Raw genomic sequence first — 11,495 nt, forward strand, 5'->3', positions numbered from 1 at the left:
TCCAAAAATACCAGTTATCACACATCAAAAGTAAAAAGGAACAAAATTTACAATGTGGTTTTATATAAACAGCATTCTGTGTAGAACCAAGTAGTGGGGTTAGCTCCATAGAAAAGGAAATGTTTCTGAAATGTCATCATTTAATAGAGAGTTCTCCACACATCAAGATGTAATAATGCCTCTTTATTTTATTTATTTTTTTCAGTGCTCAGACTCAAACAAAGGACCTCACATATGACAGACAAACACTCTACCATTGAGCTATATCCCAAGCCCTCAGAATTTTTTAATCCTCTTACCCCAGCCCCAATCTAGGGGCCCAATCTGGGACAGATTTAGCACCTACTGATTATTATATCTGTCAACTTTCTTGGATTACGTATATTTTTAGTTAAACTATTTTCTTGAGAAATTCAGGGTGTGGGAGTTTAATTTGCATGTTCTTATATGTCTTAAAATATCTTGTACTTTTACAGTTCAAAATCCACAATATTTTAACAAATTCTTAAATTATTTTTAAAATTAGCTTACCTAATTTTAAATCTCGTTTCCTCAAGATATTTTCATGCATACTTTATTTTAGTTGACCCTCCCCCACAACCATTCTCTCTGCCATCTCCCTGCCTCCCTTCCTTGCTTATGCCCTTCGATTCCAGTATTCCCTCTTATCCTTTCATAGCAAATGTGTTCTGTCCCCTACCCACCCTCTCACATATAAAGCCTCCTTTTCCTCCTTTCATGGATCCCTTTCTAGTTTCCTGGCCTCTCTATACACACTCCCACATTATTATACACAGAAAAATTAAAAGCTAGGCTCTACATAGGAGAGACTGCATGCTTTGCTTGTCTTTCAGATCTTGAACTACTTCACTTAATACAGTATTCCCTTGGAATTTTCATAATTTCATATTTCTTTACAGCTGAATAAAATTTCATTGTGTATATGTACCATGTCTTCATTTTCCATCGGTTCATAGAAATTTAGGTCGATTCCATATAATTACTGTATGACCTAGCTGTATACCCAAAGGTCTGTATCCTACCACAGAGATACTTGCACATCCATGATAATTGCTTCTCTAATCACAATTGCAAGGAAATGGAATTTGGGCACAATGTTTTTCTTGTTTTGGAGATTCAAGCCAAGGCCTTGTGAATAGCAGGCAAACATACTACCACTGAGCTACATCTCCAGCCCTTCTTGCCCTTAGAATATTTATTTAGTGTGTGTGTATGTGTGTCTGTGTCTGTGTCTGTGTGTCTGTGTGTCTGTGTATAGGTATATGCATGCCATGGGCAGGTGTGTGGAGGTCAGAAAGCAACTTGCAGGAATAGTTCTCTCCTTCCACCATGTTCAATCTGGGAATCAAACACAGGTCATCAGTCTTGGCAGGAAGCACCTTTTGCCCACTGAGCCATCTTGCTAGCCCGCCATTATAACTTTAAAGATATTGTTTCATTATATGCCAATATCTTAGTATCTGATGGTTCATGATGTCAGTCTGATTTTGACCTTTCCGGATAACCTTTATTTTTCTTTGAAAGATTTGTGGAATTTTTCCCTCTGCTTTGGGTCTGGAATCTAATACATTGATTTCTGATTTAAAAAAAAAATGATTAGAGAGCTTGTAAAGTACGTGTGAGTATATTTATTGTGCAATCTTGACATTACCCAGAACACAGATATACATAATTAATTCTGAAACTCTGAGGTCAATGGGAGGGTTGAAGTTGCCTCCATTTTGTGAGATGAGGGCTCCCTAGAATAAACTCAGTAAACACAAGAGAGAAGAATTTGCAAGCATGGAAATAATATCACTTGAGAGTTTTTTCTTTCATGACACTTAGCATCCTTTAGCTTGTCTCATCCTGAAGATTCATGCCTTTACCACAAACAAATCAGACTTGAAAAAAAAAAAAAAAGAGCTGGGTTTAGTGATTTACATCTATATTCCCAGCACTTGGGAGCCTGAGGCAGAAGGATTACTATGAGTTTGGGGCCAGTCTGGGCTATGTAATGAGTTCCAGTTCTAGGCTAGCATTGGCTACACAACAAAATCCTGTCTGGGAAAAAAACAAAAACAAAAACAAAACCCTCAAACCTAGTGATATAATCTGAGCATTTAGGGGGTCAAGACAGTGGGGTTGAAAATTCAAGGTGATTTTGGGCAATGTTGTGAGTTCTAGGCCAGCCTGGGGTACATAACAAGACCCTGTGTCAACGAAGTAAAACAAATAACAATTAGACTTTTTTTTTTTTTTTACGATAGGTTTAAATTTACTCGAAAAGCAAAGAAGAGCTAGGAGCTGGCTCAATGGGTAAAGTCACCTGCCACCAAGCATAACAAGCAGAGTCTCATCACTGGGATCCAAGTGGTGAAACAAGAGAACCAACTCTGACATGTTCTCTGACCTCTAATACATGCCATGGAATGCACCCCCTCCAAATAAATAAATAAATCCAATTTTTAAAAAAAGAAAAACAATAAGCAGATAGTTTAGAGACTTGGCATACACCTCACCTTAGATCCACACACAATGTCCCCCCTACTACCAACAACTTAATTATCATGGTACATTTGTTATAATTAATGACTCAGTACTGATACATTATTAGTAATCAACATCCATACTTTATCCAGATTTAGCTTTTACCTTAATGACACCTTTTCTTTCCCAGGATCCCATCCAAAAAACTGCATGACAAATCCCCTTAGTGTCCTTTTCGCTGGGAACACTTCACTTGTTTTTTGATGACCTTGACAGTTAAGAAAATACTGGCTAGATGTTCGGTACTATAGAGAGCCCTCTATTGAATGTCTTTGATTTTTTTTTTCTTCCCACAGTTGGACTGGAGTCTGTTGCTTTGGGGAGGAAGACCCCAAAAGTAAGGTCCCATTTTCCTCACATCACATCATTTGGGCCCACAGGGTAACTAAAACAACATGGAAGCTTGGCTTCTCCACCTTCATTCTGTGCCTGTCCCCTTTACTTTGGGTTTTATTACTTCTGCATATTAATCACTCATGGGATATCCATCTAAGCTGTCTCCCACTTCAAGACTGAGGGCACGGAGATAAGTCTTTTGTGTTACTGGCATTGTTAAGGTCAGAGTCTGGGCTCTGGCAGACATAACAAGCACGTCTTGACCACCTGTCTTCAGTAAGGCAATTAAAAAAACAGTGGTAAAAATCAGAAAATGAGATTTATTCCGCCACATTGGGAAGAGGAACATAGAGGTCCAGTCACCCTCCAAGTCTATCTTTTAAAAATTGTAGGTTTAAAGAAAACACAACATGGTCCTTCCCATCATTCTCTTGGCTCTAGTATCTCTTACAAAGTGGTCTGATAAGTTGTCAAAACTCTGTGAAATATCTTTCAAGGACACAAGCTCCCCCTTTGGCTGGCACCAGGATCCTGGCCATTTCTTACTCCTAACATGACTTCTGGGAAAATTCCAATGTCTTGGAGTATTGTTTCAGTAGTCTGAGATGGGCACAAATGTCTGTTTAGAGTATCTTCATTCTTGGTAGGAACACTACAATTGCTGTAAACCTTGGATTCTAGAAATAGCGAAGCGAAAGACAGACCACCTCCTAGAGGGCAGCAATTATCTGTGAGGGTGAGGCCACACCCTAGAGCAGAAGTAATCGTGAAGAAATCAGACTGATCCGTTCAAGAGATGACCTTGTAGAATTAGAAATGAGTGATCAACCAGACCCACACCAAGACCAAGACTACTTAGTTATGAATACCTCTGGTCTTTTGTTTCACTTCTTTATGTTAACCTTAAAGCTCATGTCAGTACCCTAAAGATGAACTTAGGAGTCATTGGACCCCTTTATCTCTAGTTCCAGGGGATCCGAAGCCCTCTTCTGACCTCTGCGGCATTGCACGACATGGGTGCACTGACATACATGCAGGCAATACACTCATACACATAAAATAAAAATAATAAATAAAATATATTTTTAAAAAAGCTTTCACATTTATCAAAAAAACAAAAACAAAAACCTTGAGAATACTACAGGCAGTACCCATACTCAGCTTTCCTTCTTACTAACATCCTACATTAGTATGGTACCTTTGCTACAATCAGTGGACCAGTATTGGTATATTATTAACTCGAGTGCCCTTTTCAGATTTGAGTTTTTAACCTACTGTCCTTTTTGAATTTCAGGATTCCATTCAAGATCTTGCATCACATTTGGTCATTGTGTTCTGGATACTCCTTAGTTGTGACAGTTTCTCAGGTTTTCCTTGTTTATGATGATAATAATTTTGAAGAGTGTTGATCAAGTATATAAAAGTACCATTCTTCTGCAATTTGAATACTTTTCTCCTTGATTAGACTAGGTTTATGAATTTTGGGAAGGGAGACCACAGAGGTAAAGTAGCATTATTACTGCATTATCATAAGGGCACATATTAACACCATGACTGGCCACTTGCTGGTGACCTTGATTATCTGAATGAGCTAGTGTTTTTCGGGTTTCTTCATTCTTAAGTTTCTCTTTTTTCATATAGGAGAGGAGTCATTATATGCAGCCCACACTTAAGGAAAGGAAGTTATACTCTATTTTCTTGAGGGTGGATGTCTATGTAAACTAAGTAAGATAATGATTAAGAGATAAAGGTTAATTGTCAGTGTGATGGGATTTAGAACCACCATGTCTGGATGTATCCGTGAAGCTGTTTCCAGAAAGATTTAACTGAGGGAGTAAGACCAACTCTGAATGTGGGTGCCACCATCCAATGGAAACAAAAAAGAAAAAGCAAGTCGAGCATCAGTTCCTCTCTGTCTACCTCTGACTGTGAATGTAATGCAACCAGCTGCCTCACGTTTCCTGCCACTATATCTATCCTGTGGTAATGGACAGTGCCCTCAAACTGTGAGCCAAAACAAACTCTTCCATTTTTAAGTTACCTCTGTCAGGTATTTTTGTCACAACAGTGAAAAAGGTAACTAATACAAGGCCTGGGAGTTCAGTCACTAAAGCGCTGCTGGACAACCGTTAAGTGTTCAATCAGCACCCACAGAAATACTAAGCATAATGGTGCATGTCTGTAATTCCAGCACTGGGGAGGCAGAGACAGAAGGATCCCTGGGGCTTGGTGGCCAGCCAGTCTAGCAGAATTAGCAAGCTCCAAATTCAGTGACTGAGTCTGTCTCAAAAAAAAAAAAAAACCATTAAATTATATAAGTGTGGAGAACAATCAAGGAAGACACTCTGGCTTCCACACACATACACATACATATACATGTTCACCCCCCCAACATATGTGTATACACATAGAAACATATGCATATACAAAAGCTGCTCTGATAAACATGACCATGTGATTCTTAGATTTTTGAAACTGATTTGTGGGAGGAATGTAGAAAAGTTAGGAGCTGTGGGCCAGAGAAGCCCTAGAATGCTGTCAACCAGGGTGTATGGGTCAATTTGATGAGAGTTCCGAAGATCAGAATGCTGTAAGAAGTGTAGAAAGTGGAGGCTCAGCTCATGAGGTTTCAGAGGAAAAGAAAGACTTTAACAGGAACTGAGCTAAAGGCCATGCATGTTGTATTCTGGCAAAAATACAGCTATATCCCCCCTGTGTTCTGAGAGCTTGGGTGAGTCTAAATTCAAAAGTTATAGACTAATATCCTTTGGCAGAGGAAATTTCAAGATAGAATAGCATTAAAGCTGTGTTATGATTACTGCTCACTGCTCTTATCTAGAACTACAGTGAAAAAGGATAACAAAGGGAGCAGAAAGATATAAAAAGTATGCCATTTGACAGAGAAAGGAAAGAATTAGTTAAAGAAGAGGCAGGTTCAAAAGCATCTGCCATTGTTAAAGGGATTATCTTCACTAAGAGAAACTTAGTCCTTTGCACTGGGACAGTAGGAACGATGCCCTGAGAGCAAGCCCCTCTTATGAAAAGGCTCCAGCTTATGAAAATGAAAATTCATTTTAAAGGACAGAGACTGAACTAAGAATGCCATTTAAAGGGTTCACTGTTTGAAAACATCTGCTGAGGCACAGAAAAGTCAATATAACTGTGGTCCAAGTAGGCCAGGCTACAGCCTGAGCTGACAGCAGAACCTGGTAGCACAGTCCATACAGCACTAGTTTTACAGGCATGGAAGATGCAAGATTGACTGGGTCATGGAGTCTTGTATGAAGGTTCCAGAGACCTGCTGTGACCAGGCCATGTGTGCCAGGAGCAAATTCCCTGAAGGAAGGCCTGAGAGGTCACTGTGTGAAGCTGTGAAGGTGAAGCCTAAGTTACAAGAGAAGCCCCAAGCTGTGGGAGATGACAGGACTGTGAGACATCCACTGAGGAAACCTGCATTCATGGAATGGAGCCAGCCTGAGAAAGAGGCCATGTGCGCTACAGGTGGCAGAGCCCTTTGGAACCCAGATTTCCAACATGAGCCCTGAATGATACACATGACGCTGCAGAATTTGGTGTTTTCCCTGCTGAGTTTCAGTCTGGTGGTCTGGTCTTTCTTTGCTGGGCCTCTACTCTTCACTTTTGGAATAGACTATTTACTTTGTGTCATTGTAGGTTGGAAGTAGGTAACTTATTTTATTTTATAGATGCTTGTAGTTAAGAGGTTGCTTTGAGTCTCAGAAAAGACAATGGACTTTTCAACAATGTTGAGACCAATAAAGACTATGGGAACTTTTAGAATGGAACTAAATGCATTTTTGCATTATAAGATGAAAGTGAGACTTTAGGGGTCAGGATTACTATGATTTAAAATTATGTGCTTGAGTGTCAGATTGGCAAGGAGTGGAATTGTGATAATTACTCTCATTGTCAACTAGGTGGGATTTTGAATCACCATGGAAACACAGCTCTAGGCATGTCTATGAAGATGTTTCAAAGACGGATTAGCTGAGCAGGGAAGACTTACCCTGAATGTGGTCTTACCATCCAGTGGGATGGGGTCCTATAGTGGGAAAAAAGGAAAAAGTGAGTTGAGCACCAGCATTCATCTCTCTCTGCCTCCTGACTGTGAAAGCAAAGTGACTAGCCACCTCAAGGTCTTGCCACCATGACTTCCCTGTCATGATGGACTATGTCCTCAAACTGTGAGCCAAAATAAACCCTTCCTTATGTTGCTTTTGTCAGGTATTTTCTTATGGAAATGGGGAAAGTAATACATGATATTTATGATTTTACTTTATTAATTATTCAACCAATTATTTTATACCAGTTTGGATTTGTGGTCACTTTAGGTCATGTATATTAATACATGGTAGGGTTTGTCCCATTATTGTCTATTTTTTCAGGTGTTTCTATTCTTGCTTTGTTCTTCCTAAAGCACCAATTCCAGGAAAATGGCAATCTGATGATATTTCTGAGATTGCATTATATACTTATATATATATATATATATGCATATATACTAATTTAGAGCTAATTGGCACCCTTAATTTATTTAAAAAAAATTCACATGTATGTTTTTATTTGTGTGTGGGGGGGGAGAATTGTGATGGCCCGTGTGCCATGGTGTGCATGTGTGTAGATGAGAGGACAACTTAGGTCCGTCCTCTCTTTCCACCATGTGGGTTCTGGGAATAGAACTCAAGTCACCGAGCTTGGTGGCAAACACCTTTATCCGCTGAGCCATTAAAATTATTTTACATTTATTTATTAGTTGGCATCCTTCATGATGTTAACTCTGCCTATTGCAGAATATAGTATGTCTGTCCATGATTGCAGTGTATGCTTTTTGGTCTTATAGAAGAGTTGCCTGTTTCATTCGTGTAAGTTTTGAACTTTTATTGTAAAACTTATGCCTAGCATTATTCCTTATTTCTTTTTATTAAAGAGATATGTGTGTCATATCAATGGAATTTTGTGAGATATGGGATAGAGCAGTGTCTGAGTGTTGAGTTATTCTCCTTCTTTTGCCCCTTTATTTTGAGATTGGGGTCTTGCTTTGTTGCCCAGGCTGACCCTGCACTCCTGGACTTAAGTAGTCCTTTTGCTGCAACCTCCTGAATAGCTGGGACTGCACTGGGCTCTACTTTAACTCATCATTTTATTGTGGAAAAACACACAGTATTTATCACTTTAGCCATTTAAATTAATTCGGAGACATTAAATATATCCATAGTGTCATGTGCCCATCACCCTATCTATGCCATTTTTTCTCCTATTTACAATATAAACTATACCACCTATTGTCAAATGGGGAAAAAAAACAAAGTATTTTCTCTGTTCATACCTCCCAACACTACTGACACCAGATGTGTGAGGCATTCCCCCACATACCACAAACAGTTCAGTGGTAGACACCAGCTGGGCTTCCTCTTTTTCAGTTGAATGCTGACATCTTCCACCTGGTGTTAGATCCCAGAGGTTCAAAGCTCAGTTTCACAAGCCTGTCCCCCACTTAGGACACCAATCAGAAGCCCAGGGTTCTGGAGCCAACTAGCTATTAATTGGGGTTCACATGATTTCCTATACAGTTTCTATTCATTTTTTTAGAGCTGCTTACAAAACTCAGAAAATCACAAGAGACACAGATGAAGAGCCCAGTGGGAGAGATGCACACAGCAAGACATGGGGCCAAGGATGCAGAGCTCCCATGTCCTCTACCTGTATGTGAGCCTCCAGAACCTCCATACATGTAGCTATTCAGAACCTCTCTTCAAACCCCATGATTTGTTTTTTGTTTTTTGGGCTTTTTTGTTTTGTTTTGTTTTTGTGGAGGCTTCATTGCATAGGCACAGTTGATTACACCATTGACTATCAGCAATTGACTTAACTTTCAGCCCCTCTTCCCTCTGTGGAGTTATGGTTGGGGCTGAAAGTCCCAAGCCTCTAACCATATCTCCATCTTGAAGTTATGTGGGGGCCCTAGCCATTAGTTATCTTATTAGCATACAAATGACATTCTTATCACTTTGTAGATGCAAATGGTTTTAGGAACTGTGTAGTAGGAAACAGAGAGAAGATGAAAGAAATCAAATAATATTTCACACTATCACACACTCATTCCCTCAGCCCTTGATGACCTCTCTTCTGTTTTCTGCCTGAATGGATTTGTCTGTTCTGGGTAGTTTACTGAAATAGAATCATACAATATTTATCCATTTGTATTTGGCTGACTTCATTAAACATAATGTTTGCAAGTTTTATCCAGTTTATAGTTTATATCAAGCTTCATCAATTTGTATAGCTTAATAGTATTTCCTAAACTACTTTTATTATAGAATATATTTATTATTCTTTTAAGACATTTTTGCCTTTGCATCCAGACCAACCCAATTCCTCCCTGTAGTCTGCAGGAGCCCTCTGGGCCTGTTCCCATCCCCGCCTCCCTTTGCTTCCCTGGCGGCATAGCCACCAGTTTCCTGGAACCAGCATCTTTCCTGGTCCCCAGGAGCCCTCAGGGCCTCTTCCTGCCCCCACCTCCTTTTGCTTCCCTGGGCAGCACAGCCACCAGCTTCCTGGGACCAGCATCTTCCCTGGGTAAATTCAGGGGCACCCACTGCACCTCAAGTTCCCCAGCCTCATTCACCCTCCCAGTTCCCCCACCCCACCTCTCCTCCTAGCCTGGGCACTGCCCCATTTCTTGTCTTGCCACCTCAGACCCCTTGACTGACCTCTTGGCCCAGAATCCCCACTGCTTCCTGATCCTTTGCATCCAGACCAGCCCTACTCCTCCCTGTAGTCACTAGGAGCTCTCCAGGCCTATTCCTGTCCCCACCTCCCTTTGCATTCCTAGGCTGCACAGTCACCAGCTTTTGGGGGCCAGCATCTTTCCTGGGCCCTGCTCCCAGGCCATCTCAGCCCCCAAATTCCTGAGGCCAGCATCTTTCCTGGAGGGATCCTTAGGAGAAAGCCTGAGAGCATTTGATCTTCATCTGACTTGTGCCTCTGTGGGAACTCCTGAGCAGCAAGATGAAAGCTATTTGGCCACTCCAATATAAAGTCAAAAGAGAGAACCTGAAGAGAAACCAACCAGCTTTTCATGCCCAACAAGTAAACCACAAAAGCACATAAAGTTTACAAAAAGAAGCAGACCTAAACTCAACAAAGGAAGGCTTGAGTCTCACGCAAGAATTAGAAACTACAAAAGAAATCCACATGTCAAAGTCACAGAGAAAAAATGATAACATGGAAAACCAAAATAACATTTCCCCACCAAATACCATAGTCTTCTAGAGGAGTACAACGAGAACACCCTAGAGATAATGCAGGACATGGACCTCAAAAGAACAGTTATAAACATGATAAGAGAAGTCAGTGAATTTACAAAAAAAGAAATCAAAGAACCGAAGGAAGATAGGGACAAACTTCTGAGTGAATTCAAAAAAGAGTTAGAAATATTGAAGAATACTCAGGCTGAAATGAGGAAGGAAGTGAAACACTCAGTAAGCCAATTAGAAATGACAGGAGAAAGCCTCATCAATAGGATGAATGAAATGGAAAACAGAATATCAAGACTGGAAGACAAAATGGATGAATTAGACCACCTAAGCAAAGATTATGAAAAATTTAAAAAAGCACAAGAATGGAATATGCAGGAATTGTGTGACACCATAAAAAGACCAAACTTATGAATCATAGGCATACAGGAAGGAGAAGAATCTCAGGATAATGACCAGATCTTCAACAGGAATGTAGAAGAAAAATTCCCAAAATTAAAGAAAGACATGCCTATGAAAATATAAGAAACATATAGAATACCAAATAGAAAAGACCAGGAAAGAAACTCTCCACGGCACATCATAATAAAAATACTAAATGTACAGAATGAAGAGAGAATATTGAAAGCTGCAAAAGAAAAAACAAGTCACATATTAAAAAATACCTTCAGAATTACACATGACTTTTCAGTGCAAACTATGAAAGCCAGAAGAGCCTGGACCAAAGTATTCCCAGGTCTAAATGACCACAGATGCCAATGCAGATTACTCTGTTCAACCAAAATGTCCATTAGAGTCAAAGGGGAAAGAAAAATCTTCCATAACATAAATAGGCTGAAAGAATTAATGTCCACAAAACCAGCCCTTCAGAGAGTTCTTGAAGCCATACAAAGAGCTGCAGAAAGGAATGACTATACCCAAGGGTTATGGAAAGAAACTTGATGAAGGTATAAATAAGGAAATGCACAGCTATATCAAGAATGCTAACAGAAATAAAAATGACAGGAATCAATACACATCTTTCATTAATGACTTTAACTATCAATGGACTGAACTCCTCAGTCAAAAGGTAAAGACTAGTTGAATGGATTAAAAAACAAAACCCATCTTTTTGTTGTCTGCAAGAAACTCATCTCACTTTCAAGGACAGGTACTACCTTAACGTGAAAGGATGGAAAAAAACATACCAAGCGAATAGTACTAAGAAAAAAGCAGGTGTTGCAATTCTGATATCTGACAAAATAAACTTCAAACTAAAACTAATCAGAAGAGATAAAGAGGTCCACTTCATTCTGATCAAAGGAACAATTGACCAAGAAGATATTACAATCATGA

The sequence above is a fragment of the Nannospalax galili genome, unplaced genomic scaffold (assembly GCF_000622305.1).
Source record: "Nannospalax galili isolate Female #2095 unplaced genomic scaffold, S.galili_v1.0 scaffold1285, whole genome shotgun sequence".
Classification (NCBI taxonomy): Eukaryota; Metazoa; Chordata; class Mammalia; order Rodentia; family Spalacidae; genus Nannospalax; species Nannospalax galili.